This window comes from Panthera onca, chromosome C1 (assembly GCF_046562875.1).
Source record: "Panthera onca isolate mPanOnc1 chromosome C1, mPanOnc1 haplotype 2, whole genome shotgun sequence".
Classification (NCBI taxonomy): Eukaryota; Metazoa; Chordata; class Mammalia; order Carnivora; family Felidae; genus Panthera; species Panthera onca.
In genome coordinates this window covers 181035944-181060786 of record NC_138346.1, presented here as the reverse complement: position 1 = coordinate 181060786, position 24843 = coordinate 181035944, and the positions used below count along the sequence as shown (strand labels likewise).

At 36.1% G+C, this 24843-nt stretch overlaps 1 protein-coding gene and 1 pseudogene across 4 annotated transcripts in view; both read right to left on the bottom strand.

Annotated features, from left to right (window-relative positions):
• FAF1 (Fas associated factor 1) overlaps nt 1-24843 on the bottom strand; it is a 529381-nt gene that overhangs the window by 319815 nt on the left and 184723 nt on the right. The window lies entirely within an intron of this gene.
• On the bottom strand, nt 53-1594 carry LOC132671007 (cytochrome b-c1 complex subunit 7 pseudogene; annotated as a pseudogene).

Genomic DNA, 24843 nt, shown 5'->3' with positions numbered 1-24843 from the left:
GCTGACAACTCAGAGCCTGGAGCCTGCATTGGATTCTGTGTCTTCATCTCTCTCTGCCCCCACTCCTCCCCGTCCCCGCCCCCAACTAATGCTCTGTATCTCTCTCAAAAATAAACAAACATTAAAAAATTATATTTGGAAGACAGTTACAACCACAGATATCAACTCCATGATTATTTCCTTGCCCATTCTTCTCTCTCTTTTCTTTCCCAAATAACTCATTTCAGATACGGTTCAAGGTAGAATTTATACTCTTCACATTTTGTCCAATGCTCTTTAGGCACAATCTGCTGCTTCATGGTCAGGTTCAATGCTCTCTTAATGTGAAACATCCTGTTGTTGTAAAAGTTCTCAGGAAGCCTTCTTATGGTCTCTTTCATATCATCATTCCCATATATTATGCCATCTTGCATTAGCCCCAGTTTATTGAACGCTGCCACAGGCTTGATGCTGCAATCACAGGCCTGCTGACAATTTTGAATTTTGTGGATTTTACCTTAATGGATGCTGAATATTTTTTGTTCCTATAAATATTCTTAGGCTTTGTCTAGGATGCAGATAAGTTACTTAGAAACAGCTCTTGGGTCTTGATATTAAGATGTCAGTAGGTTTCATGTGAACAGTATATAATCTAAAGCTAATTATTCCCCATTACTGATGCAAAAACCTTGAAGCCTTGAATACTCTATCCAAGCCTCGTAAATTAGGAGATTTTCCAATATAGCTTGTGAGCAGACACTATTCCTGATAGTACTCCTTCTAAGTCTTTTGGGTGGTTTATTTAGCTGTTTTAGGAGTGAATGTAAATTCTATTCCTGTAAGTAGAAGGAGGGGAGAGAACACTTCTTGGTGCAAATGGAACTAGTGGAACACTATTTCTTAGTTGAAATTGGTCATTGTTTTTAGAACTCTTTTGTAATTAAGCAATTGAACCATAAATTTCGCTCTCAATACCACTTTGTCAGCATCTAACAATTGTTGACATGCCATTTTCCATATTAATTTAGTTCAAAATATTTTCTAATTTCCTTTGTGATTCTTTCTTTGACCCATGATTTAAAAATATGTTGTTTAACTTCCAAATATATCAGGATTTTCTAGACTTTTGATTTCTATTTTCATTCCACTGTTTTCGGAGAACACAGTTCACATGGTCTTTAAACTTTCAGTGATTTGTTTTATGGCTAAGTATATTTTCTGCCTTAATGAATGTACCAACTGCACATGAAAGAATATGTATTCTGCTATAATTATGAGGAATTTACACACTTCAAATAGGTCAAACTGGTTGATATGTTGTTCATATTTGCCATCTGTTGTTCTGAACATTAGTATGAGAAAGGACTGCTATCATCTCCAACTATGAATGTGGATTTGTCCATTTCTCATTTCAGTTCTATCAGGTTTTGTTTCATATGCTTTCAAACTCTGTTATTAGACATGTCCACATTTATGATACTTTGGTCTTTGTGATGAGTTCCCATTTTCATCATGAAATGTCTCCATTTGGCCCTCATATTCTTGCCCAGAAGTCTACTTCATTTAATATTAATTTAGTAACAATGTTATTAATAACATAATACTGATTACTGTTTTTACATATATATATTGTTTTCATATATATACTGTTTTCATATATTTATATTTCATGTTTATATTTATATTCATATTCATATTTATACTGTTTTCATATATATATTTCAATATTATGCTTTATATTTAAAGTGGGTTTTGGGGTGCGTGGGTGGCTCAATCAGTTAAGCATCTGACTTTTGATTTCAGCTCAAGTACTGATTTTGCAGTCATGAGACAGAGCCCTGCATCAGGCTCCAAGCTGAGCCTGGAGCATGCTTGGGATTCTCTATCTCTCCTTTTCAAAATAAATGAATAAAAACTTTAAAAAATATATTAAGTGGTTTACTTGTACATATATCATTGGTTTTCCTTTTTTATCCAGTCTCACAATCTCTACCTTCTAATAAGAATGTAAGCTAATTTATATTAATTGTAATTACTATACAGTCTTGTTTTCTATTCATCCTATTTTTTATCATCTATTTCTATCTTCATTTGAATTTATTCAGTATTTTTAGATATTCCATTCTATTTTAACCCTTGGCTTGATAACTATTATCTGTATTTCATTGTTTTAGTGAATGATCTAGGGTTTATAATATGCATTTTTAATTTAATACAGTCTGCCTTCAAATAATATAGGACTTGTCTTACAACAGTATACTTATATTTCCACACACCTTTACTTCTACATAATTCATAAACCCCACAATATATTTTTAATCATTTAAAAATATTAAAAATTAAAAAATTTTCATATGTACCCACATATTTACAATTTCTGGTGTTCTTCATTTATTTGTATTAATCTAATTTTCTGTTATAATTTTCTTTCAGCCTAAGGAACTTCCATTAGCATTTCTTGCAGCTTTTGTTTGTGAAAAATATATTTATTTTGTCTTCATTTTAGAAAGATATTTTTGTTGGATGTAGTATTCTAAGTTAACATTTTATTCCTTCAACACTTAAAAATATCACTGATTGTCTCCTGGCTTGCATTGCTTCTGATAATAAGTCTGTAGTCATTATTTTTAAATCTCTTTCCTATATACAATGTGTCTTTTTTTCCTCACCTCTGATTAATATTTTTTGCAGTTTTATGCTTTTATTAACACAAATATGATATGCACAAAAGCCGCTTATTCATTTTCTTCACTGTGCAGCCTGGCATTGGGATTGGTGACTCTGACAGACAGCTGGGCTACTCTTCCCAAAATGGCTTTGCAGTTCTTGGAGGAGACATTATGAGCAATCTCTGCACAGTAAGATTTGTTGCACATCAGCAGCACTTCAAGCTCCTTGACGTTGTGGATTAGGAATTTCCAGAAGCTGCTGGGCAGCATGTGCTTTGTTTTCTTGTTGCTCTCGTAACCATTGCAGAGCATCAAGACTAGCCCTTGAATCTTGTGCACCCCTATTGTCAATGCTTCTAGGTTTCCACGAGTTGCACTTAATTTTGACAGACCAGTCTGACTGTTGCTGGATGAACTTCTTGTACTACTGATTTTCAGCAATTTTATTATGATCTGTCTTGATATGGCTTCCTGTGAGTTACTCCTACTTGGAGTTACTAAGTTTCTTACACTTGTCTGTGAGTTTACATTTTTCATGAAATTTGGGTAGTTTTGTGTTACTATTCTTTTAACATTTTTCCCTTTCTACTAGTCCCTCTAGTTCAGGAACTCTAATCACACATACATTAGACCACTCAATTTGTCCCCACTCAGGCTGCATCTACCACCTCACTCCTGTAGTTTTGCTGTGTGTACTTCATTTTGCATTGCTTTTATTGTTATGTCTTCAAATTAATTGATCTTTTCTTCAACAGCATCTACCTCTTAATTCTTTTGAGTAAATTCTTTCTTAGTAGATCTTATACTTTAGAATCTCCATTTAGTCAATTTTCAGTATTTTTCATTTCTTTCCTCATTGCATTCTCGATTTCCTTTAAACTCTTAAGAATAGTTAAAACAGCTGTTTTAAAATCTTCATCTGTTAATTCTATTATTTTTGCCATTTAAGGATTTTTATTTTCAAATTTTTCTCCAAGTTATGAGTCAAACGTGGATACTTCTCATGTCTACTATTTTTGACTAAATGCCGTTCATTATGAAAATTACATTAATGAGTATCTACATTTACTGGTTTGCCTTTAAAGAGCGTGGAAGTTTATTCTGACAGGCCCTTAATTTTCATGCATATCAGACTGATCCTCTTTAGACTCCTTCACAACACTTTTTAGGGTGGATCTAAAGCAGCGATTCTCAAAAGTATAGTTCACAGATGTCTAGGACTGCTTGAGACTGATTGTACAAAAGTAATGCTAAGTAATATTCCTGCTACTTTATCACAAATCGAAGTAGTGGTGTTAACCTGAACTACTAGTCCTTATATCCTTTTTTAAATTTAATTTTTTTTAATGTTTATTTATTTTTGAGACAGAGAGAGACAGAGCATGAACGGGGGAGGGTCAGAGAGAGGGAGACACAGAATCCGAAACAGGCTCCAGGCTCTGAGCTGTCAGCACAGAGCCCGACACGGGGCTCGAACTCACGGACTGTGAGATCATGACCTGAGCCGAAGTCGGCCGCTTAACTGACTGAGCCACCCAGGTGCCCCTAGTCCTTATATCCTTAACCACCAAATACTTGCATTAAAAAAAAAAAAGCCATGAAGTAACAAAAATGGTTACCTTTATTAAATCTCAGTGCATTTAATATTATGTGTGATGAAACCGGAAGTACCCATAAAGCACTTCTGTTACATATTAAAGTATAATCATTGTTCTGAGGAAAAGGACTTGTTTATAATGTGAGATGAACTGTGTTTCTCACAGAACACTATTTTTACTTGAATAAATGATATTACATTATGTTATTCAGACTTGACATTTTCTTAAAAAGGAACAAAGTAAGCCTGTCAACCCAAGGGAAAAATCTGACATTTTTTGGTCAATGATAAAATTTGAGGCTTCAAACTAAATCCCAAATTTTTAAAAACTTTGTATATGTTATTATGAGCTTGATAACTTCCCCATACTTAAAATACTTTTCTGTGAGATTAGTGATGGTATTAACAAATTATTGGGGCACCTGGGTTGCTCAGTTGGTTAAGCAACCAACTCTTACTCATCTCAGGTCATAATCTCAGTTTGTGAATTCTAACCCCGCACCAGGCTCCATGCTGACAGTGTGGATGGAGCCTGCTTGAGATTCTCTCCCTCTCTCTCCCTCTGTGCCCCTCTTGTGCATATTCACTTTCTCTCCCAAAATAAATAAACTTTAAAAAAAAAAAAGTGATTTACTGATATCATATAATGCAATTTGTCAATATTTCATTTATTTATATAACTAAGTGAACCAATATTTTCCAAATGACTATTTCATGGTATTAGAAAATCATGCAGTGAAAGTAAAGATATTCCAATGAATTTTCATATAACAGAATACCACAATTTCGCTGATGTGGTTTCAGATTTTACATTGCAACTAGCCTTTAAGAAATGATCATTTACCAGTTTTGGTTGTAGTATCAAATAAGAATATCAAATAAAACTATAAGAATATAGGGAAGAGTTAAGATGGCAGAGTAGTAAGGGGATCCTAGGCTTGTCTTGTACCTGGAACACAGCTAGATCAACATCAAACCATTTTGAACAACTAGGAAATTGATCTGAGGATTAACAGAACAATCTGCATAATTTAAGGGAGAGAATGCGGCAGGTACACCTGTCTGCAGAGGTGAACTGGGGGAGAGAAGAGCCACAGAATGAAAGAGAGGAGGGATCCATTTTTTCAAAGAAGAGAAAGAGGGGGAGACTGAGCAGAGCCTCCATTCGCACAACAAAAACACTCCCCCTCAAAGTACCTAGAGAAAAAGAGTGCAAACATGTGCAGGGGACTGCACAAGAAAACTGTTCCCCAAAACAACTGATGGAGGTGGGGAGAAGCAGAGGGTTTCAATACTGCCAGTTTTTTATAAACAGCAGAACAAAGAGTCTGGTTTCCGAGGCTAGCGCCTAGTAGCACTCTGGCAAGAAAGCAGGGAGGAGGCCCGGGAGTGGGCAGCACAGACTAAGGATCCCCTGGGTCTGGCAGGGAGAAGTGGTTACCCTGCTTGGAGCACATATTGTAGAGGCAATACAGATCTCCACAGGCAAGACCCGGTAGGTGCCATAGAGCTACCCACTCACCTATAATAGAAACAAAGGCGCTGGCTGTGTGTTGGGATTTACCTTAAACTCTGAGCCACTGCTGCTACATGGTCATGCAAACATTTTCTGGGACAAGCCAGTACCAGCCACAGCAAAGCGAGACCCTTCCCCAGAGGATCACCACAGGCTGAGCTATAGGGGTCTCTGAAGTGTTGGGTTGTGAAACACAGTTGCCTCTGGAGATAAAACTCTGGAGAGAGGTGCTGCCTGGCAGGCAGACAGCTCGAACATGGATGGGGGAAGGCAGGGAGCTGACGGAACTAGAGACACAGGAGGGGTGAATGATCACTAGTCTATGAGTCCAGAAACTTCCCTATCGGGGAGACTAAGAGAACAGGGTGAAGCCACTTTCACCATTAGCATAACACTGATCAACCCCAGTGAGCTAACCAGAGCCACCAAGTGGAGAATGAAGCAGTTACACTAAGCCCTGCTCCTAGCACTCCACTAGGGCAAGTAAACCTGAGAATCAGAGCAAAAGACCTCCCCCAGAAGACCAGCACAAATCCCTTCCAGGCACTTAGTCTACTGATCATAAAGTGCTGCAAGTTTCAGCTCTAGGGAAAACCTGATTCATTTAGGGGTTTTTTTTTTTTTGTATGTTCATTCGTTCTTTGGGTTTTTTTTTTTTTTTCTTCTATTTTGCTTGTTGTTTTTTTCTTGGATACAGAAAGAGAACTTATTTACTTATTTATTTACTTAAATTTTTTTTCTTTTCTCTTGTCTGTTTTAGCTATCAAGCTACCCTTAACAAGCAGACCAAAACACACCTAGGATCTAGCTTCCTTTATTTGATTTTTTCTAATTTTTTAAACTTTTATTTCATTTTATTACATTTTTTCCTTCCTCCAAAATGACACGATGGATGAATTCACCTCAAGAAAGAAAGAAAGAAAGAAAGAAAGAAAGAAAGAAAGAAAGAAAGAAAGAAAGAAAGAAACTAGGAAGAAATGATGGCTAGGGATTTAATCAATACATATATAACTAAGAGTCTGAACTAGAATTTAAAACAATGATTATAAGGATACTAACTGGGCTTAAAAAAAAGCATAGAAGACACCAGAGAATTCTTTTCTGCAAAGATAAAAGAACTAAAATCTAGTCAGGCCGAAATAAAAAAAAGCTGTAAGTGAGATGCAAACCCAAATGGAGGTCACAAAAACCTCCAATGGATGAGGAAAAACCTCATCCAATATGGATGAGGCAGAGGAGCAAATTAGGGACATAAAAGATAAAATTATAGAAAATAATGAAGCTGAAAAGAAGAGGGAAATAAAATAGATCACAAAGGTAAACTCAGGGACCTCAGCAACTTACTAAAATGTTATAACATTTGTATGATAGGAATCCCCAGAAGATGAAGAAACAGAAAAGGGGGCAGAAAGCTTATGTGAACAAATTATAGCTGAAAACTTCCCTAATCTGGGGAAAGACACAGAGATCAAAATCCAAAAAGCAGAGAGAACTCTCATTAAATTCAACAAAAGCTGCCCATTGCCAAGACATATCATTGTCAAATTCACAAAATACACCAACAAGGAAAGAATCTTGAAAGCACCAAGGAAAAAAACTCCTTACTATAAGGGAAGACAAATCAGGTTTGCAGCAGATCTGTCCATAGAAAATTGGCAGGCCAGAAATGAGTGGCAGGATATATTCACCATGTTAAATTGGAAAAGTATGCAGCCAAGAATAGTCTATCCAGCAACACTGTCATTCAGAATAGAAGGACAAAGAGTTTCACAGAAAAACAAAAACTACAGCAGTCTGTGACTACTAACCCAGCCCTGCAAGAAATTTTAAGGGGGACACTTTGAGTGGAAAAAAAACAAAAAACAAAAAACAAAAAAACAAGAAAACAAAAATCATGACCAAAAGCAGAAAAACTAGAAAGGACCAGAGAGCATCACCAGAAACACCAACTCTATAGGTAACACAATGGCACTAAATTCATAACTTTCAATAATCACTCTGAATATAAATGAACTAAGTGCTCCAATCAAAAGATGTAGGGTATCAGAATGGATTTTAAAAAAAATAACAAGAGGGGCGCCTGGGTGGCTCAGTTGGTTAAGCGTCCGACTTCAGCTCAGGTCACAATCTCGCGGTCCGTGGGTTCGAGCCCCGCATCGGGCTCTGGGCTGATGGCTCGCAGCCTGGAGCCTGCTTCTGATTCTGTGTCTCCCTCTCTCTCTGCCCCTCCCCCGTTCATGCTCTGTCTCTCTCTGTCTCAAAAATAAATAAACGTTAAAAAAATAAAAAAAAAAAAAAATAACAAGATCCATCTATAAGCTGCCTAGGAGAGACTCATTTTAGACCTAAAGACAGCTGCAGATTGAATGGACATCAAAAGAAAACCAGAGCAGCCATACTTAGACAAACTAGATTTCAAAACAAAGACTGTAACAAAAGATGAATACAGACATTATATCACAATTAAGGTGTTAGAATCAAGACGATTCTAACAATTATGAATATTTATGGCTCCAACTTGGCAGAACCCAAATGTATAAATGAATTAATAACAAACATAAAGAAACTCATTGATAATAATATCATAATAGTAGGGGACTTTAACACCCCACTTACAACAATGGACAGATCATCTAAGCAGAAAACCCTCAACAAGGAAACAATGGTGTTGAATGACACACTGGACTGGATAGATTTAACATATATTCAGAACATTCAATTCTAAAGCAGCAGAATACATTCTTTTCAAGAGCACATAGAACATTCTCCAGAATAGATCATCTACTGGGTCACAAATCAGTCCTCAGCTAGTACTAAAAGATCAATTATCATACCATGCATGTTTTCAGATCACAATGCTATAAAACTTCAAGTCAACCACAAGAAAAAATTTAGAAAGCCCTCAAATACATGGAGGTTAAAGAATAGCCTACTACAGAATGAATGGATTAAGCAGGAAATTAAAGAAGAAATTAAAAAATAAATGGAAGCAAATGAAAATGAAAACACAATAGTCCAGACCTTTGGGGTGCAGCAAAGGCAGTGCTGAGAAGGAAGTATATTGCAATTCAGGCCTATTTCAAGAAGCAAGAAAGGTCCCAAATACTCAATCTAACCTTATACTAAAGGAGCTAATAAAGTAACAGCAAATAAACCCTAAAGCCAGCAGAAAAAGGGAAATTATAGAGCAGATATAAACAATTTAGAAACAAAACTAATAGCTGGTTCTTTCAAAGAATTAACAAACCCCTAGTCAGCCTTATCATAAAGAGATCACAGCCAATACCAGAGAAATACAATTGTAAGACAATACTATGAAAAATTATATGCCAACAAACTGGGCAATTTGGAAGAAATGGACAAATTCCTAGAAACTCACACACTACCAAAACTGAAACAGGAAGAAATAGAAAATTTAAACAGGTCCATAACCAGCAAAGAAATTGAATCAGTAATCAAAAATCACCCAGCAAACAAGAGTCCTGGGCCAGACGGTTTCTACCAGGGTAATTCTACCAGACATTTAAAGAGTTAATACCTATTCTTCCCAAACTGTTCCAAAAAATAGAAACAGAAGGAAAACTTCAAAACTCATTCTACAAAGCCAGCATTACCCTGATTCCAATATCAGGCAAAGACCCCACTAAAAAGGAGAATTACAAACCAACATCCCTAATGAACATGGATGCAAATATTCTCAATAAAATACTAGCAAATTGAATTCAACAAAATACTAGCAAACTGAATTCAACAGTACATTAAAAGAACTATCCATCATGATCAAATGGGATTTATTCCTGGGATGTAGAGCTGGTTCAATATTCACAAATCATTCAATGTGATACACATTAATAAAAGAAAGGATAAGAACCGTATGATCCTGTCCACAGATGCAGAAAAAGCATTTGACAAAACACAGCATCCATTTTTGATAAAAACCCTCAACAAAGTAGGGATAGATGGAATATACTTCAACATCACAAAGGCAATATATGAAAGACCCATAGCTAATTATCATCCCCAATGGGGAAAAACTGAGAACATTTCCCCTACAGTCAGGAACAAGACAAGGATGTCCACTCTCACCCCTGGTGTTCAACACAATCTGAAAGTCCTAGGCTCAGCAATCAGACAACAAAATAAATAAAGGGTATATAAATTAGCAAGGAAGAAGTCAAACTTTATATACAAATGGCATGATACCATGTGTAGAAAACCTGAAAGGCTCCACAAAAAATTGCCAGAACTAATACAGGAGTTCAAAGTCATAGGATATAAAATTATTGTGCAGAAATCTGTTTTATTTCTATACACCCATAACGAAGTAGCAGAGAAAGAAATTACCCCATTTGCAATTGCACCAAAAACAGTAAGATACCTAGAAATAAATGTAACTGAAGAGATAAAAGATCTGTACTCTGAAAAGTATAGAACACTTATGAAAGAAATTGAAGAGGACACAAAGAAATGGAAAAACATTCCATTCTCATGGATTGGAAGAACAAACATTGTTAAAATGTCTATACTAATATAGAAAATATTCCTCTGGAGACTCTACTAACTGTATGTTCAACAGAGTCTCTTTCCTCTGGCAGGAAGGAATTTAATAGTCTCCTAACCCCAGGAATTGTTCAACTCAGCCTGTGATATTCAGATTACTATTAAGCCAAAGATTTGAGGGCAGCACAATCCAATTTCTGGAGTTTTCTCTACATAGCTCTCTTTTCTCTAGTATTCTGCCCAAAACATTCCAGTCATCTCAGCACCATGGATCTCCCAGGTCTTTTCATGTCAACAAGACTGTCATGTTCTGCTTGGGTTCCCTTTCTGTAAATAATGGTCTAGGAAACTTCTCCAAGGCAGAAATCAGAGGGAACTACAGAGCTCACCTTATTTGTTTCCCTTTTCTCAGCGATCATAGACCTATTACATTGCCTGTTGTCCAATACCTAAAGACAGTTATTTCATATATTTTGTCCAGTTTTATAGGTGCTTTCAGCAGGCCCACACCAATTATTCCTCTAGGGGCAAAAATAGAAATTCTTATAATTTTTATTTCTTGAAGTTATTGCCAACAAAAATCCCAATGTTTTCCGAAGTTTGAAACAGTTTCAGAAAAACTAACCAATCAGGGGCACCTGGGTGGCTCAGTTGGTTAAGTGTCCAACTCTTGATCTGAGCTCAGGTCATATCATGATCTCATGGTTCATAAGATCAAACCCCATACAGGGCTCCACACTGACAGTGTGGAGCCTCCTAGGGATTCTCCCTCTCTCTCTGCTCCTCCCCTGCTTGTGCTCTCTCTCACTAAATAAATAAACTTAAAAAAAAGTAAATCAACAAAAAAAGAAAAACTAACCATCAGAGATGTAGCTCATGAAAGTATAGTCAGCTATTGTTAGACACACTGATTCTATTTTACATGATAATGCCTACCTTTACATTGTAAATTATGATGTTTTATATTTATGTGGTTTTATATTAACATGAACCATAAATTAGTTCATCTAACAATTTATTCTATGCATTAATAAGGATATTACAAACATTGCTCTGAGTATAACTGCCTTTGCTTTTTTTTGTTTTGTTTTAACAGCAACATTTCTTTATTTTTTTAAAATTTCTTTTTTAACGTTTATTTATTTTTGAGACAGAGAGAGACAGAGCATGAACAGGGGAGGGGCAGAGAGAGAGGGAGACACAGAATCTGAAACAGGCTCCAGGCTCTGAGCCGTCAGCACAGAGCCCGACGCGGGGCTTGAACTCACAGACCATGAGATCATGACCTGAGCTGAAGTCGGATGCTTAACCGACCGAGCCACCCAGGCGCCCTGACAGCAACATTTCTTTAGAACTTTCCAATTTTTAATGACAAGAAAGCTAAAAAGAAAAAGGAAAGAAAAAAAGACTACTTCAAACCTTCATCAGCAATTACTCTAAACAGAAAGCTCCTTTAGACTGATACACTACAATATACTGAAAACAGATTTATAAACACTTTATCTGCCATTTAAATGCCTAACAAACAGACATTTTATACAGTTTTTATCTTCCTTCAGATTCCCAAGTTTTAACAAATACACTGTGTATAGAATTTATTACCTTCTTTCAAGTTCATTTGGAAGGAATATGTAGTATTAAACCTTTATATTTGTAAAGGCAACTAAACACGAGGAGAAGAAAAAGGATTCTATCAATATAAAATAAATGACTATTAATACATTCCAATTATTTCCTTTCACAGAGGAAAATGTGTAGTGAAAGTTGGATACTGGGACTGTATTAATAACTTCCACATGGAATTAGGCACATTGTTGCAATGTTATAATCACTAGGATGAAAAGCATTACCCCAGTTCTGTCACTGGGTAACTATCATTAAGGCAAATTATAAGCCCTCTCTGGGTCTCAAATTCCATATTAATTTTAAAAAACCTATGAATACATTTCATATTAATGATGCCTGTAATGCCAGCTGCTGCCATTTTTTAATTTAAAAAATGCCAGCACAAGTTGGGGCCAAAAAGTTAAAACTGCCCCCAAAAGAAAAATGATAGCCTATCTCAGTAGAAACAATAAGGAAATCAAACCTATAATCTAGAAGAAACAAAATGTATAATAAGTATCGCATGGATTTTTCCCCCAAGTACAATCCTCAAAACTGAATTTTCCCCCCCTTTGTCCCATTAACATTTTTGCAAGTCAGAAATACTTTAGTGCTCCCAATCATTTCCTTATTTCGAATATTATAACCTACCAGTCCCTACAAATACTTGTTTTAACTATGACAGCTATTCTTTTGAGAAAAACCAGATTAAGATTCTTTTTTATTTTTATTTTTTTAAATTTTTTTTAACGTTTATTTATTTTTAAGACAGGGAGAGACAGAGCATGAACGGGGGAGGGTCAGAGAGAGAGGGAGACACAGAATCTGAAACAGGCTCCAGGCTCTGAGCTGTCAGCACAGAGCCTGACGCGGGGCTCGAACTCACAGAGTGCGAGATCGTGACCTGAGCCGAAGTCGGCCGCTTAACCGACTGAGCCACCCAGGTGCCCCAAGATTCTGTATCAGAAGAAGTATATTAGACTTTTAAGGTTGGAAAGAACCCATCTCAGAGGCTGTGTAAAACCACTCTGAAGTATGACTTTATCCAAGAACAAGTAAGACTTTAACAGCAAAGACTACAAGGCAATGCTGCATTGTTTCTCCCTCTACACCACAGATTCTGACCTCACAGGTTCAAAGGTGCAGCTCTTGCATAACCTGCTGCTCAAACATATAAATTTAAACAAAAAGATCACTAACATAACACCTATAGTTACCAAAAGAATCATAAATATATGGATATTTAGAGGTTCTGAGACAAAAGGATTCCAGAAAATACTACTCATTTTTACATGGTTATTTACAGTGTGTCACTGGGTCCTACAAGAACTTGAGATTACACCCAACAATGCATACATACACTCTATCAGACTACTCTAAAAGCTAATATTTGTGTCTGTGAAATTAAAAGTCTTAAGTCATTTTTTTCCCCAAACATCAATGTTCCCCTGAAAGTTGAAAGAAACCTAAAGATTATAATTAATAGGTAAGAAAGTATTGAAAATAACTTTTTAGGGGGGAGCGCCTGGGTGGCTCAGTTGGTGGAACATCCAACTTGAGCTCAGGTCACAATCTCATGGTTCATGAGTTCGAGCCCTGCATCAAGCTCGCTGCTGTCAGCGCAGAGCCCACTTCAGATCCTCTATCCCCATCTCTCTCTGCCCCTCCCCTGCTCATGCTCTCTCTCTCTCTCAAAAATGAGTAACATTTAAAAAAATAAACAAAATAACTTTTTAGGGAGCAAAGGTTCGGGTCATTTATGAAGCATACTGGTCAATAAAGATTATCAAATAATTTTCATTAGTGGCTATTTTCTATTTACCTCTTTGCTTCTTGTATTGTAGGTCCTTTGCCCAAATAAAAACACTCTGTGCTTGCCATTGTTTTAAGATCTAAAATCTCATATCAATGTCACATCTACTCTGTGTAAAGCATTAAGTTTAGCACTCTGAAGAATACAAAAACTGAATATTAAGTCAGGATGTAAAGGGCTTCCCAATTACAAACATAAAGGGAAAAACTATGAAAAAAAAGTCCAATACATATTGTCAAAATAAAAATCTTCCTTATCCCCAAAAGCACAATAAAAATGTAAATTGGGAAACTATCTTCAAAACAGATAATGAATAAAAGGATAATCTCATTTATATAAAAAGTTCTTATAAATTAAAGTTTTTAAGTCAATAGAAACATAATCTCACATATAAGAGAACCACTAAACCTAGTGAAGTATTAACTCATTAGTTAGAGTGAAAGAAAAGTGAATTGAAAACAAAAGATATCATTTATTGCCAAACTGGCAAAGCACTTTCTTTTTTTTATTGTGGAAATATATTCATACCATAAAATGCACCACTCTAACCATTTTAAGGTGTGCAGTTCAATGGCATTAAGTACTTTCACATTGTGTAACCATCATTCCTATCCATCTCCAGAACTTACTCATCACCCCACACTGTAACTCTGTACCCATTAAACAATACCTCCTTATTCCCACCTCCCCCAGCTCCTGGTAACCACTAATCTACATGCTACAATTTGACTATCATCAGTACCTTCTATAAGGGGAATAATACATATTTGTCCTTTTGTGTCTGGCTTATTTCATTTAGCATAATGTCTTCAACTGTCATCCATGTTGTAGCATACTGCAGAATTTCATTCCTTTTTCAGGCTGAATAATATTCTATTGTGTGTATATATACATATATATATATGTATATATGTATACACCACATTTTGCTTATCCATTTTCAGCTGATAGCTTCTTGGAATGTTTCTACTTTTTGTTCTATTTTTCTGTAAATGTACTTACTTTCAATACTTTTGGGTATATACTCAAGAAGTGGGATTGGTGGATTACATGATAATTCTAGGTTTAATTTTTCAAGGAGCGCCACATTTTTTCCCCAGTAGCTGCACAATTTTATACCCCTACCAGCAATGAACAAGTGTTCCAATTTCTCCAGATCCTCACCAAATCTTAACACTTCCTGTTGTTTAGATGATAGTAATCTTGATGGGTGCAAAGTGGTATCTCATTTTGGTTTTGATTTGCATTTTCCTTATAATTCATGATGTTCATATTTTCATGTGCTTGGCCATCTATGTATTTTCTTGGGAGAAATATCTACTCAAGTCCTCTGCCCGATTTTTAAACAACTTATTTTTTACTGAGATATAATTGATATATAACATTGTATAATTTTAAGGTGTATGTATATATGTTGATTTGACACACTTATATATTGCAATTTGATTACCGTTGTAACAACTCTATCACGTCACAATTATTTCTTTTTTGTGGCGGGAACAATTTTAATTGGATTCTTTGGATTTTTTTTTGTGGGGAAGTTGCAGGAGTTTTTTATATATTCTGGATACTAATCCCTTATCAGATATATGATTTGCAGGTATTTTCTACCAGTCTGTAGGTTGCCTTTTTATTCTGTGAATAGAATCTTTGATGCACAAAAGTTTTTAATTTTGATGAAGTCCAGTTCACTTACTTTTTTTCTTTTGTTCCTATGCTTTTGGTACCATATACAAGAAATCATTGCCAAACCCAATGACATGAAGCTTTTCCCTTATATTTTGTTATAAGATTTTTCAAGTTTGAGCTCTTATGTTTAGGTCTTTGAGGTTTTTCTGGTTTTTGTTTTTTTAAATATCACAAACTGTTGGCAAGAGTATAAATTAGTATACTATTGATGGCAATTTAAACTAATAAGACTTCACTGAAGAGTAATTTGGTAGAATATGCCAAAAACTAAAAAAATGGGTGTGCCCTCTCATGCAGAATTACACCACTAGGCATCTATATTAAGAAAAATAATCATTGAGGTTCAACAAACTTCACTGCAGAATATTATAGTGAAAGATCAAGAAGGGAGGGGAGCTCAAAATAACCAGCAAAAGGGAAATGATCCACTAAATCATAGTATGGATTTTAAAAACTATGTATTTCAAGAGTATTTTCTTTTTGAGAGAGTGAATGTGCACAATCAGGGGAGAGGGAGAGAGGAAGAGAGGGAGAGAATCTTAAGCAGGCTCCATGCCCAGCATAGAGCCTGACATGGGGGCTCAATCCCAGGACCATGAGATCATAACCTGAGTCAAAATCAAGAGTCAGATGCTTAACTGACTGAGTCACCTAGGTGCCCCAAATATTTTAAAATACAGAAAATGATCATGATATAATACAAGTGAAAAAAACAGATTATAGGGTGCCTGAGTGGCATGGTTGGTTGAGGTCCAACTTCAGCTCAGGTCATGATCTCGAGCCCCACATCCAGCTCGCTACTGTCACCCTGTCAGCACACAGCCCGCTTTGGATCCTCTGCCCCCATCTCTCTGCCCCTCCCCTGCTTGTGCTGTCACAGAAAATATTTTTTTAAGTAAAAAAGCAAATTATAAAGCATTAAATAGAGTCTATCTCAAGTCTGCAAAATATAAATTTATACAACAGATGTAGAATGAAAATGGAAATAAATGCAGCAAAATGTTAACTGCAGTTAAAAGTAGAACAGCTGACCATTTTACTTTTTTCATATTTTGTCTATTTCATATATTTTCTACAGTGAATACTGGAACAGGAATGGACTGGACATGAGATATTTATAAACAGAGGGAGGCAATTTCTATGCCAGGGCTCAAGAAAGAAAGTGTGGAGGCACCTGGAGGGCTGAGTTGGTTAAGTTCAGTAACTGAACCTTCAGTTCAGGGCATGATCTGACAGTTCGTGAGTTTGAGCCCTGTATTAGGCTCTCTGCTGACAACACAGAACTTACTTCAGATACACTGTCTCTCTCTTTCTCTTTCTCTTTCTCTTTCTCTTTCTCTTTCTCTCTCTCTCTCTCTCTCTCCCTCCCTCCCTCTCCATTTCTCTCTCCCTCTCCCCCTCTTGGCCTCTTCCCTACTCTCTCTCTCCTAAAAATAAATAATCAGTAAATTTAAAAAAGAAAGAAAGGGTAAACAAAGCAATTAATATCTATTGAAAGGCTTTCTTCTAAGTACCAAGATGGTAACCATGTATATTGAGTACCAAGGGGAACTTGTTACAGATTTTAAGCAAGAAAATCTAGCAAAGAATTGAATGGCAAACAGAAAAGATGAAAACCTATTGGCACAGGATATTAAAATAACAAGAAATAGTAAAATGAAAATATGCACTGCCTATGCTGAAAATGGAAAAGGTGATGCATAAGACAGTAATCTGTGAAATAGACTCTGTTTTTCAAGATGTAGTTCTTGAATCAATTTCATCAGAATCACCTATGTTGTTTGTTTTTTTAAAATGCAGATTTGCGGTCTCTACTCCATTACAGAATTAGAATCTAAGTCTATGGGATTCAGCCCAGGACTTAAATTTAATTAGCCCCCCAACTCACTCTGTAGGTGACTTTTATGCACACAAAATTAGAAAGACTCCTTTGAAGTTCAGCAACTTGTAGAGTCTGAGAATGAGAGGGATGGAGGAATAGAAGAAATGGCTTAGTTTTCAAGCATGTTGGTAACCAGTATCCATGTTGCTATGGGCTCTCCATGTTTTGTGGCAAACAACATGGATACTTCATTCTAGTTTAACTTAACAAAGACTTTTGCCTAAAGGTACCTTTCTGTCATACTACCCAACTGCTTAATTTGTCCTCTTGAGACTGTATTTTATTAATCTCTGAAGCTGCTTACATTAAGAGCTTAAAACATTTTAATTCCACACCTATCCTTAAGAGACTAGAAGAGCATACACAGTAGGCAACCAATGAAATGAGAAATGGGTGCTTCTAAGGGAAAGAAAGCTGTAGGGCTAGAGAGGTAGGATAAGATCAGAGAGAAAAGGGTGTACATATATGCTAAACCAACGAGCTTGAACTTATCCTAAAAGGGTGCAGTTTGAGGAAATGAGATTTGGCAAATGTATACTCTTGTGAAACAACCACTTCAATCAAAATAAAGAACTTTTCCATGACCATGAAAGTTCACCCATATTTCCCCCATTTGTGGTCATTACCTACACTATCCCTAACTCCTGGCAACCCCTGATCTGATTTCATTCACTAGTTTTGCCTTTCCAGGACATTATATAAATGAAATTATATAGATTCCTTTTGGCCTGGTTCCTTTCACTTAGCATATTTTGAAATTCATTCACTGTTCCCTGCATTGGTAGTTTGTCACTTGTTATTGCTAGGAATTTTTCCTTTTTTTTTTATTTTTAATATAATTTATTGTCAAATTGGCTAACATACAGTGTGTACAGTGTGCTCTTGGTTTTGGGGGTAGATTCCTGTGATTCATTACTTACATACAACACCCAGTGCTCATCCCAATAAGTGTCCTCCTTAATGCCATTACCCATTTTCCCCCTCTCTCCCGCCCTCCCCCAATCAACCCTCAGTTTGTTCTCTGTATTTTAGAGTCTTTCATGGTTTGCCTCCCTCCCTTTCTTTTGTAACTATTTTTTTCTCCTTCCTTCCCCCATGGTCTTGTTAAGTTTCTCAACTTCAACATATGAGTGAAAACATGATACCTGTCTTTCTCTGACTTACTTCACTTAGCTTAATACCTTCCAGTTCCATCCACATTGCTGCCAATGGCAGGATTTCATTTTTTTCTCATTGCCAAGTAGTATTCCATTGTATATATAAATCGTATCTTCTTTATCCATTCATCAGTTGATGGACATTTAGGCTCTTTCCATCATTTGGCTACTGTTGAAAGTGCTGCTATAAACATTGGGGTGCAAGTGCCCCTATGAATCAGCACTCCTGTATCCTTTGGATAAATTCCTAGTAGTGTTATTGCTGGGTCCTAGGATAGTTCCATTTTTAGTTCTTTGATGAACCTCCACAGTTTTCCAAAGTGGCTGTACCAGTTTGCATTCCCACCAACAGTGCAAAGGGGTTCCTGTTTCTCCACATCCTTGCCAGCATCTGTTGTTTCCTGATTTCTTTTTAGCCCCTCTGACCGGTGTGAGGTGGTATCTGTGTGATTTTGATTTGTATTTCTCTGATGATGATGTTGAACATCTTTTCATGTCTGTTGGCCATCTGGATGTCTTCTTTGGAAAAATGTCTATTCATGTCTTCTGCCCATTTCTTCACTGGATTATTTGTTTCTTAGGTGTTGAGTTTGGTAAGTTCATTACAGATTTTGGATACTAACCCTTTATCAGATATGTCATTTGCAAATATCTTTTCCCATCCTGTCAGTTGCCTTTCAGTTTTGTTGACTGTTTCCTTTGCAGTGGAGAAGCTTTTTATCTTGATGAGGTCCCAATAGTTCATTTTTGCTTTTAATTCCCTTGTCTTTGGGGATGTGTCGAGCAAGAAATTGCTGCAGCTGAAGTCAAAGAGGCTGTTGCCTGCTTTCTCCTCTAGGGTTTTGATGGTTTCCTGTCTCACATTAAGCTTTCATCCATTTTGAGTTTATTTTTGTGTATGGTATAGGAAAGTGGTCTAGTTTCATCCTTCTGCATGTTGCTGTCCAGTTCTCCCAGCACCATTTGCAAAGAGACGGTCTTTTTTCCATTGGATATTCTTTCCTGCTTTGTCAAAGATTAGTTGGCCATACATTTGTGGGTCCAATTCTGTGTTCTCTATTCTATTCCATTGGTCTATGTGTCTGTTGTTGTGCCAGTACCATACTGTCTTGATGATTACAGCTTTGTAGTAGAGGCTAAAGTCTGGGATTGTGAGGCCTCCCACTTTTGTTTTCTTTTTCAATATTACTTTGGCTATTCAGGGTCTTTTGTAGTTCCATACAAATTTTAGGATTGTTTGTTCTAGCTTTGAGAAGAATGCCAGTGCAATTTTGATTGGGACTGCACTGAATGTGTAGATTGCTTTGGGTAGTATTGACATTTTAACAATATTTATTCTTTCAACCCATGAGCATGTAATGTTTTTCCATTTCTTTGTGTCTTATTCAATTTCCTTCATAAGTTTTCTATAGTTTTCAGCATACAGATCTTTTACATCTTTGGTTGGGTTTATTCCTAGGTATTTTATGGTTCTTGGTGGCTAAGAAGTATTTCATTACATGGTTGTACCACAGTTGTTTATCCACTCATATTTCAATTTTTCTTTTATAGTTTTAAAGTCACTTTTTGTTTCCTATTTGGGGAAGAAATGGACAAACTCTGCCTAACCCAAACTCAAAATTTTCTTTTTCAAATTCTATAGTTTCAGCTCTTACACTTAGCTTTGTGAATTATTTGGGGCTAATTTTAGTAGGTGGTGTAAGGGCTAAGTTGCTGCTGTTTTACTGTTGCTTCCTCCTCCTCCTGTTGTTGTTGTTGTTGTTGTTGTTGTTGTTGTTGTTGTTGTTTTTGTTGTTTTGGCATTTTGGATATCCAACAGTGCCAACTGCATTTGTTGAGAAGATTTACAGAGTTGAATTAACTTGGCAAGTTGTAAAATACTGAGCAGGTAAACGTGAGGTCTATTTCTGGACTCTCTATTCTATCCCGATGACCTATTTGTCTTTCTTTGCTGATACTACATTGTCACATTTACTATCTTAAAATCAGTCTTAAAATGATGTGGCATGGAGCCATCCAAGTTTCTTCTTTTTCAAAATTCTTTTAACCATTTACACCATTTGCATTTTAATATAAATATTAGAATTAACTCATCAATATCTTTTTTATAAAAAAAACTGGAATTTTTATTGTAATTACACAGATTTTAGAGATCAATGTGAGGAAAATGACATTTTAACAATTTGAGTCTTATAATTCATGAATATGATATTTATAATTCGTGAACATGATATATCTCTCCATTTATTTAGTTCTTTTTCTCAGCAATATTTTATGCTTTTCAGTGTAAGGCCTTGAGTATATTTTGCTAAATTTATCCCTTTTTAAAAATGGTATTGTAAAAAGTACTTTTAAAAATTTTACTTTCCAAATTCTTCACTGCAGTGTAAAGAAATATAATTGATTTTTGTATATGTGTATCAACACATATGTATCATGTATCTGTGTCATGTGACTATGCTAAAATCACTTATTATTTCTAGTAGCTTTTTTCGTAGATTCTTGGGGGCTACTTGATTATCATGTCATTTTTGAATGACAACGAGGCTTTGAATGACAATGTTGAACAGAAGTGGTACGAGTGAACATCCCTGCCATATTTTCAACTTTAGGGTGAAAAGATTCAATCTGTCATCATTAAGTATGTTAGGTGTAGGATTTAAATAAATGTCCTTTATCAGGTTGAGGAATCTACTTTTATTTCTTTTTTTTTTTTTTTTTTAATTTTTTTTTTTTTTCAACATTTATTTATTTTTTGGGACAGAGAGAGACAGAGCATGAACGGGGGAGGGGCAGAGAGAGAGGGAGACACAGAATCGGAAACAGGCTCCAGGCTCTGAGCCATCAGCCCAGAGCCTGACGCGGGGCTCGAACTCACGGACCGCGAGATCGTGACCTGGCTGAAGTTGGACGCCCAACCGACTGCGCCACCCAGGCGCCCCAATCTACTTTTATTTCTAATTTTGGAGTTTTTTTTTTTTTTCAAATGGACATTGAATTTTGTTAAATGTTTTTTCTGTATCTGTTGATATGATCATATGGATTTTTATGAAATTTTTTCTTTTTTTTATACTTATTTATTTTTGAGAGAGAGAGAAAGAGAGAGAGCACGAGGGAGGGAGGGGCAGAGAGAGAAGGAGACACAGAATCTAAAGCAGGCTCCAGGCTCTGAGCTGTCTGCACACAGCCCAATGTGGGGCTTGAACTCACAAAGATCATGACCTAAGCCAAAGCTGGATGCTTAACCAACTTAGCCACCCAGGCACCCCGAAATTTTTTTCCATCACAGGAGTGGCATGATTGTATTTATACATTTTTTGAGAGATCACTCATCATTAAGTTGCAAATTATTCCTTATAAATTAGTTACATCTATATAGATTACTAGACTATAAGTGCTTTTGTTGTTGTTGAGAGAGAGAAAGAGAGAGAGAGAGATAGCAAGTACAAGTAGGAGAGGAGCAGAGGAAGACAGAGAGAGAATTCTGTGTTGTTAGCACAGAACCTGACGTGGTGCTCAATCCCACAACTGTGAGATCATGACCCAATCTGAGGGTCAGCCAGGCACCCCTAGACTGTAAGTTCTATGAAGACAAATACCATGCCTGTTTTCTTCTCCATTCTATATCTAGGCTTGAATACAGTGCCTGAATTAGAGTAGAAAATATTTACTGAGGGAATAAACAAATGTGGAAACAAATGCAAATAGAACAAGAAGAACTATGAAGAATCAGCAAAAATTGAAAAAGACTAGAGGAAGAGAAAATAATTATTAGGAGGCTATCTGATTGAGGGTTGGTATTTCCACAACAGAACACTTAAGGGGCAAAAGATTAGGAATTTTCCAATTAGGAAAAACAAACAGACAAAACTTTCAAGTTTTCTACATGCCTAAGAATCCTGGAGAATTTCTTGTTGATGCTAGTCTATATAGGGTTTGAATTATTGTAATGACCAAGCCAAGAAATGAAAGCTACGCAATTTGCTCTGTTTTTCTAGGGTTATCACATATCCTTGGATTAACCTAAATCTTTGTATTTGTGGACAAAGAGTTAAATAAACTATGGCTGTCTCTTTGGACCTCACCAAACTAGAACCTATTTACCAAGTGTATAAAGGACTTTCCAAACCAAACCTGTTAATAGGATAGTCTAATATCCTCTAATGGCATAGATGACTAAAGGGGAGGGAGGGTTGGGAGAGCAGTAGAGGGAAGAGGATGAGCTCAAAAGTACAAAAATCCTAAAATACCAAAATGCACTAAGTTTTTACAAGAGATTAGTTGGTTGACAGAGAGGTAATAACTAGCAATGCCATAAATCTTCCTATTGCTTTCTCTTCTCTAAACTTCAGACTACTAAGATGGCAAACAAGTTGGTCTTAGAAATGGTCTGAACTAATCAGAAAGTCAAGCTGTATAGGAACTGGGACTGTAGAAAAGGAAGTTTTTTGCAAGAAAATACTGCAACTAAAAGAAAAGAAGAGGGACAGGGCAAGATATTTTTAACCTAAAAGTTTTAGTATTAGACCAGTGCTCATCCCCTTATTCCACATTCAACAAGTATTTAATTAATGCTTACTATTGCCAAACAGCAAGTACAATATAAAAACAAGAAGAAATCATGCCTGTCTTTAAAGAACTCACAGTTTAACAGAAAGACAGACCTGTTGAGAAACTGTGAAATAAATGGTTTACAAAAATAGAATAAGCAGAGGGTAGGAAGTAATACCAATCAACACCTCACTGTGAGACTCTGATGAAACATCATTAAAAAGTGGTTCCAGAAATTAATACAGATTACACTAATAGGAATGACATGGCTCAATCAAGGAAGAGGAAAGATCAACTGTGATCTCTCAACCCAAAGTGGACACTAATTTGAGTGTCACATTGTACAAGCAAAATGACCTCCTAAAACTAACCATGCTTCTAAAATGGAAAAGTATCTGAAAGTGAGGCCTCAGAAAATATGACTAACAACAACTATCATCTATAGTATGCATTTTTCAGTTTTATTATGATATAATTGATATATTAGTTGAAGGTATGTAACATAGTGATTTGTTATTATGTATACTGCAAAATGATTAGCACAATAAGTTTAATTAACATCACTTACCTCACATAGTTAGTCTTTTTCTTGTGATGACAACTTTTTAAGAGCTACTCTCTTGGCAAATTTCAAATATAAATACAGCATTGTTAACTATAGTCCCCATACTTTATACATTATCCCCATACAGTATGTATTTTAATTTCCATACAACTTTGTGCAATGGTTAAATGAACTAAAGATGTTTAGCCTGAAAAAATGGAGTAAAAACAGTACTGTTTTTAATAGCTGAAGAATTATTAAGGGAGAAAATACATTTACCTTGTAAGCTCCGTCTGTAAAAGGAAAGTGAGGTCAAAGGAATGCTTCTGAAAGCAACACTACATTATATGTTAACTAACTTAAATTTAAATAAAATCTTGTAGTGGGGGTGCACCTGGGTGGCTCAGTTGGTTAAGGGTGTGATGCTTGATTTTGGCTCAGGTCATGATCTCACAGTTGGTAAATTCAAGTACCGCATCAGCATCTTTGCTAATACAGCAGAGCCAGCTTGGGAGTCTCCCTTTCTCTCTGCCCCTCCCCTGCTCATGATCTCTCTCTCTGTCTCTCTCTCAAGAATAAATAAATATTAAAAATAATTAAATTTTGAAAAGATAAGTAAATAGAAAAAAGAAAAAAGGAATGCAGCTTATAGGTGGCAACTCAAAATAAGGAAAAAGAAACACATGCAACTGATACCTCTTTTTTTGCATGTGGTTGGTATATAAAATGTTTATATTTATAAAACTTTAGACAGAGTTACTGAACAAATGAATTAATGCCTTAAAATTAACAAGCATTTCCATTGCTAAAAGTATTTAAACACACAGTAGGTGACCCTAAGACAAAAATGTGGAAAAGACTGCTTAATTTGTGGCCATACAGACTAGACAATTTTTACAGATCCCTCCACACTCATTAATCTCCATAAACCAGTAAGTTGCTTTTTCTCTTTTCTCAATTCTCACATCTATAAAATGGGGATACAGGTTCTGGCTGTCTCAAGGTAATGTGAAAATAAGTAAGTCAAGGAGTATAAAAGGACAGAGGCAGGGACTAAGGTAGGATCAGGGGAGGGAAGGGCAGCATAAATTTGTCACTGGCGGAAAGGGAGCGAGGTTCTCCTGAAGTGAACTGTTCAACTAACTGAAGACCACAACCCCAACTCTATGCTAAAGACCGCATATTCCTCATTATTCCTCCAGACACATTATCATTCCTGCTTCTGTACTTTCCTTGCCTGGAATAAACTTACTTCCCCCGCCTAATGTGTCCACATAACAAATTTTGATTCATATTTCTTAATTCAGTCCTTCTCTGAAATCTTTCCTGACCACCCTCACA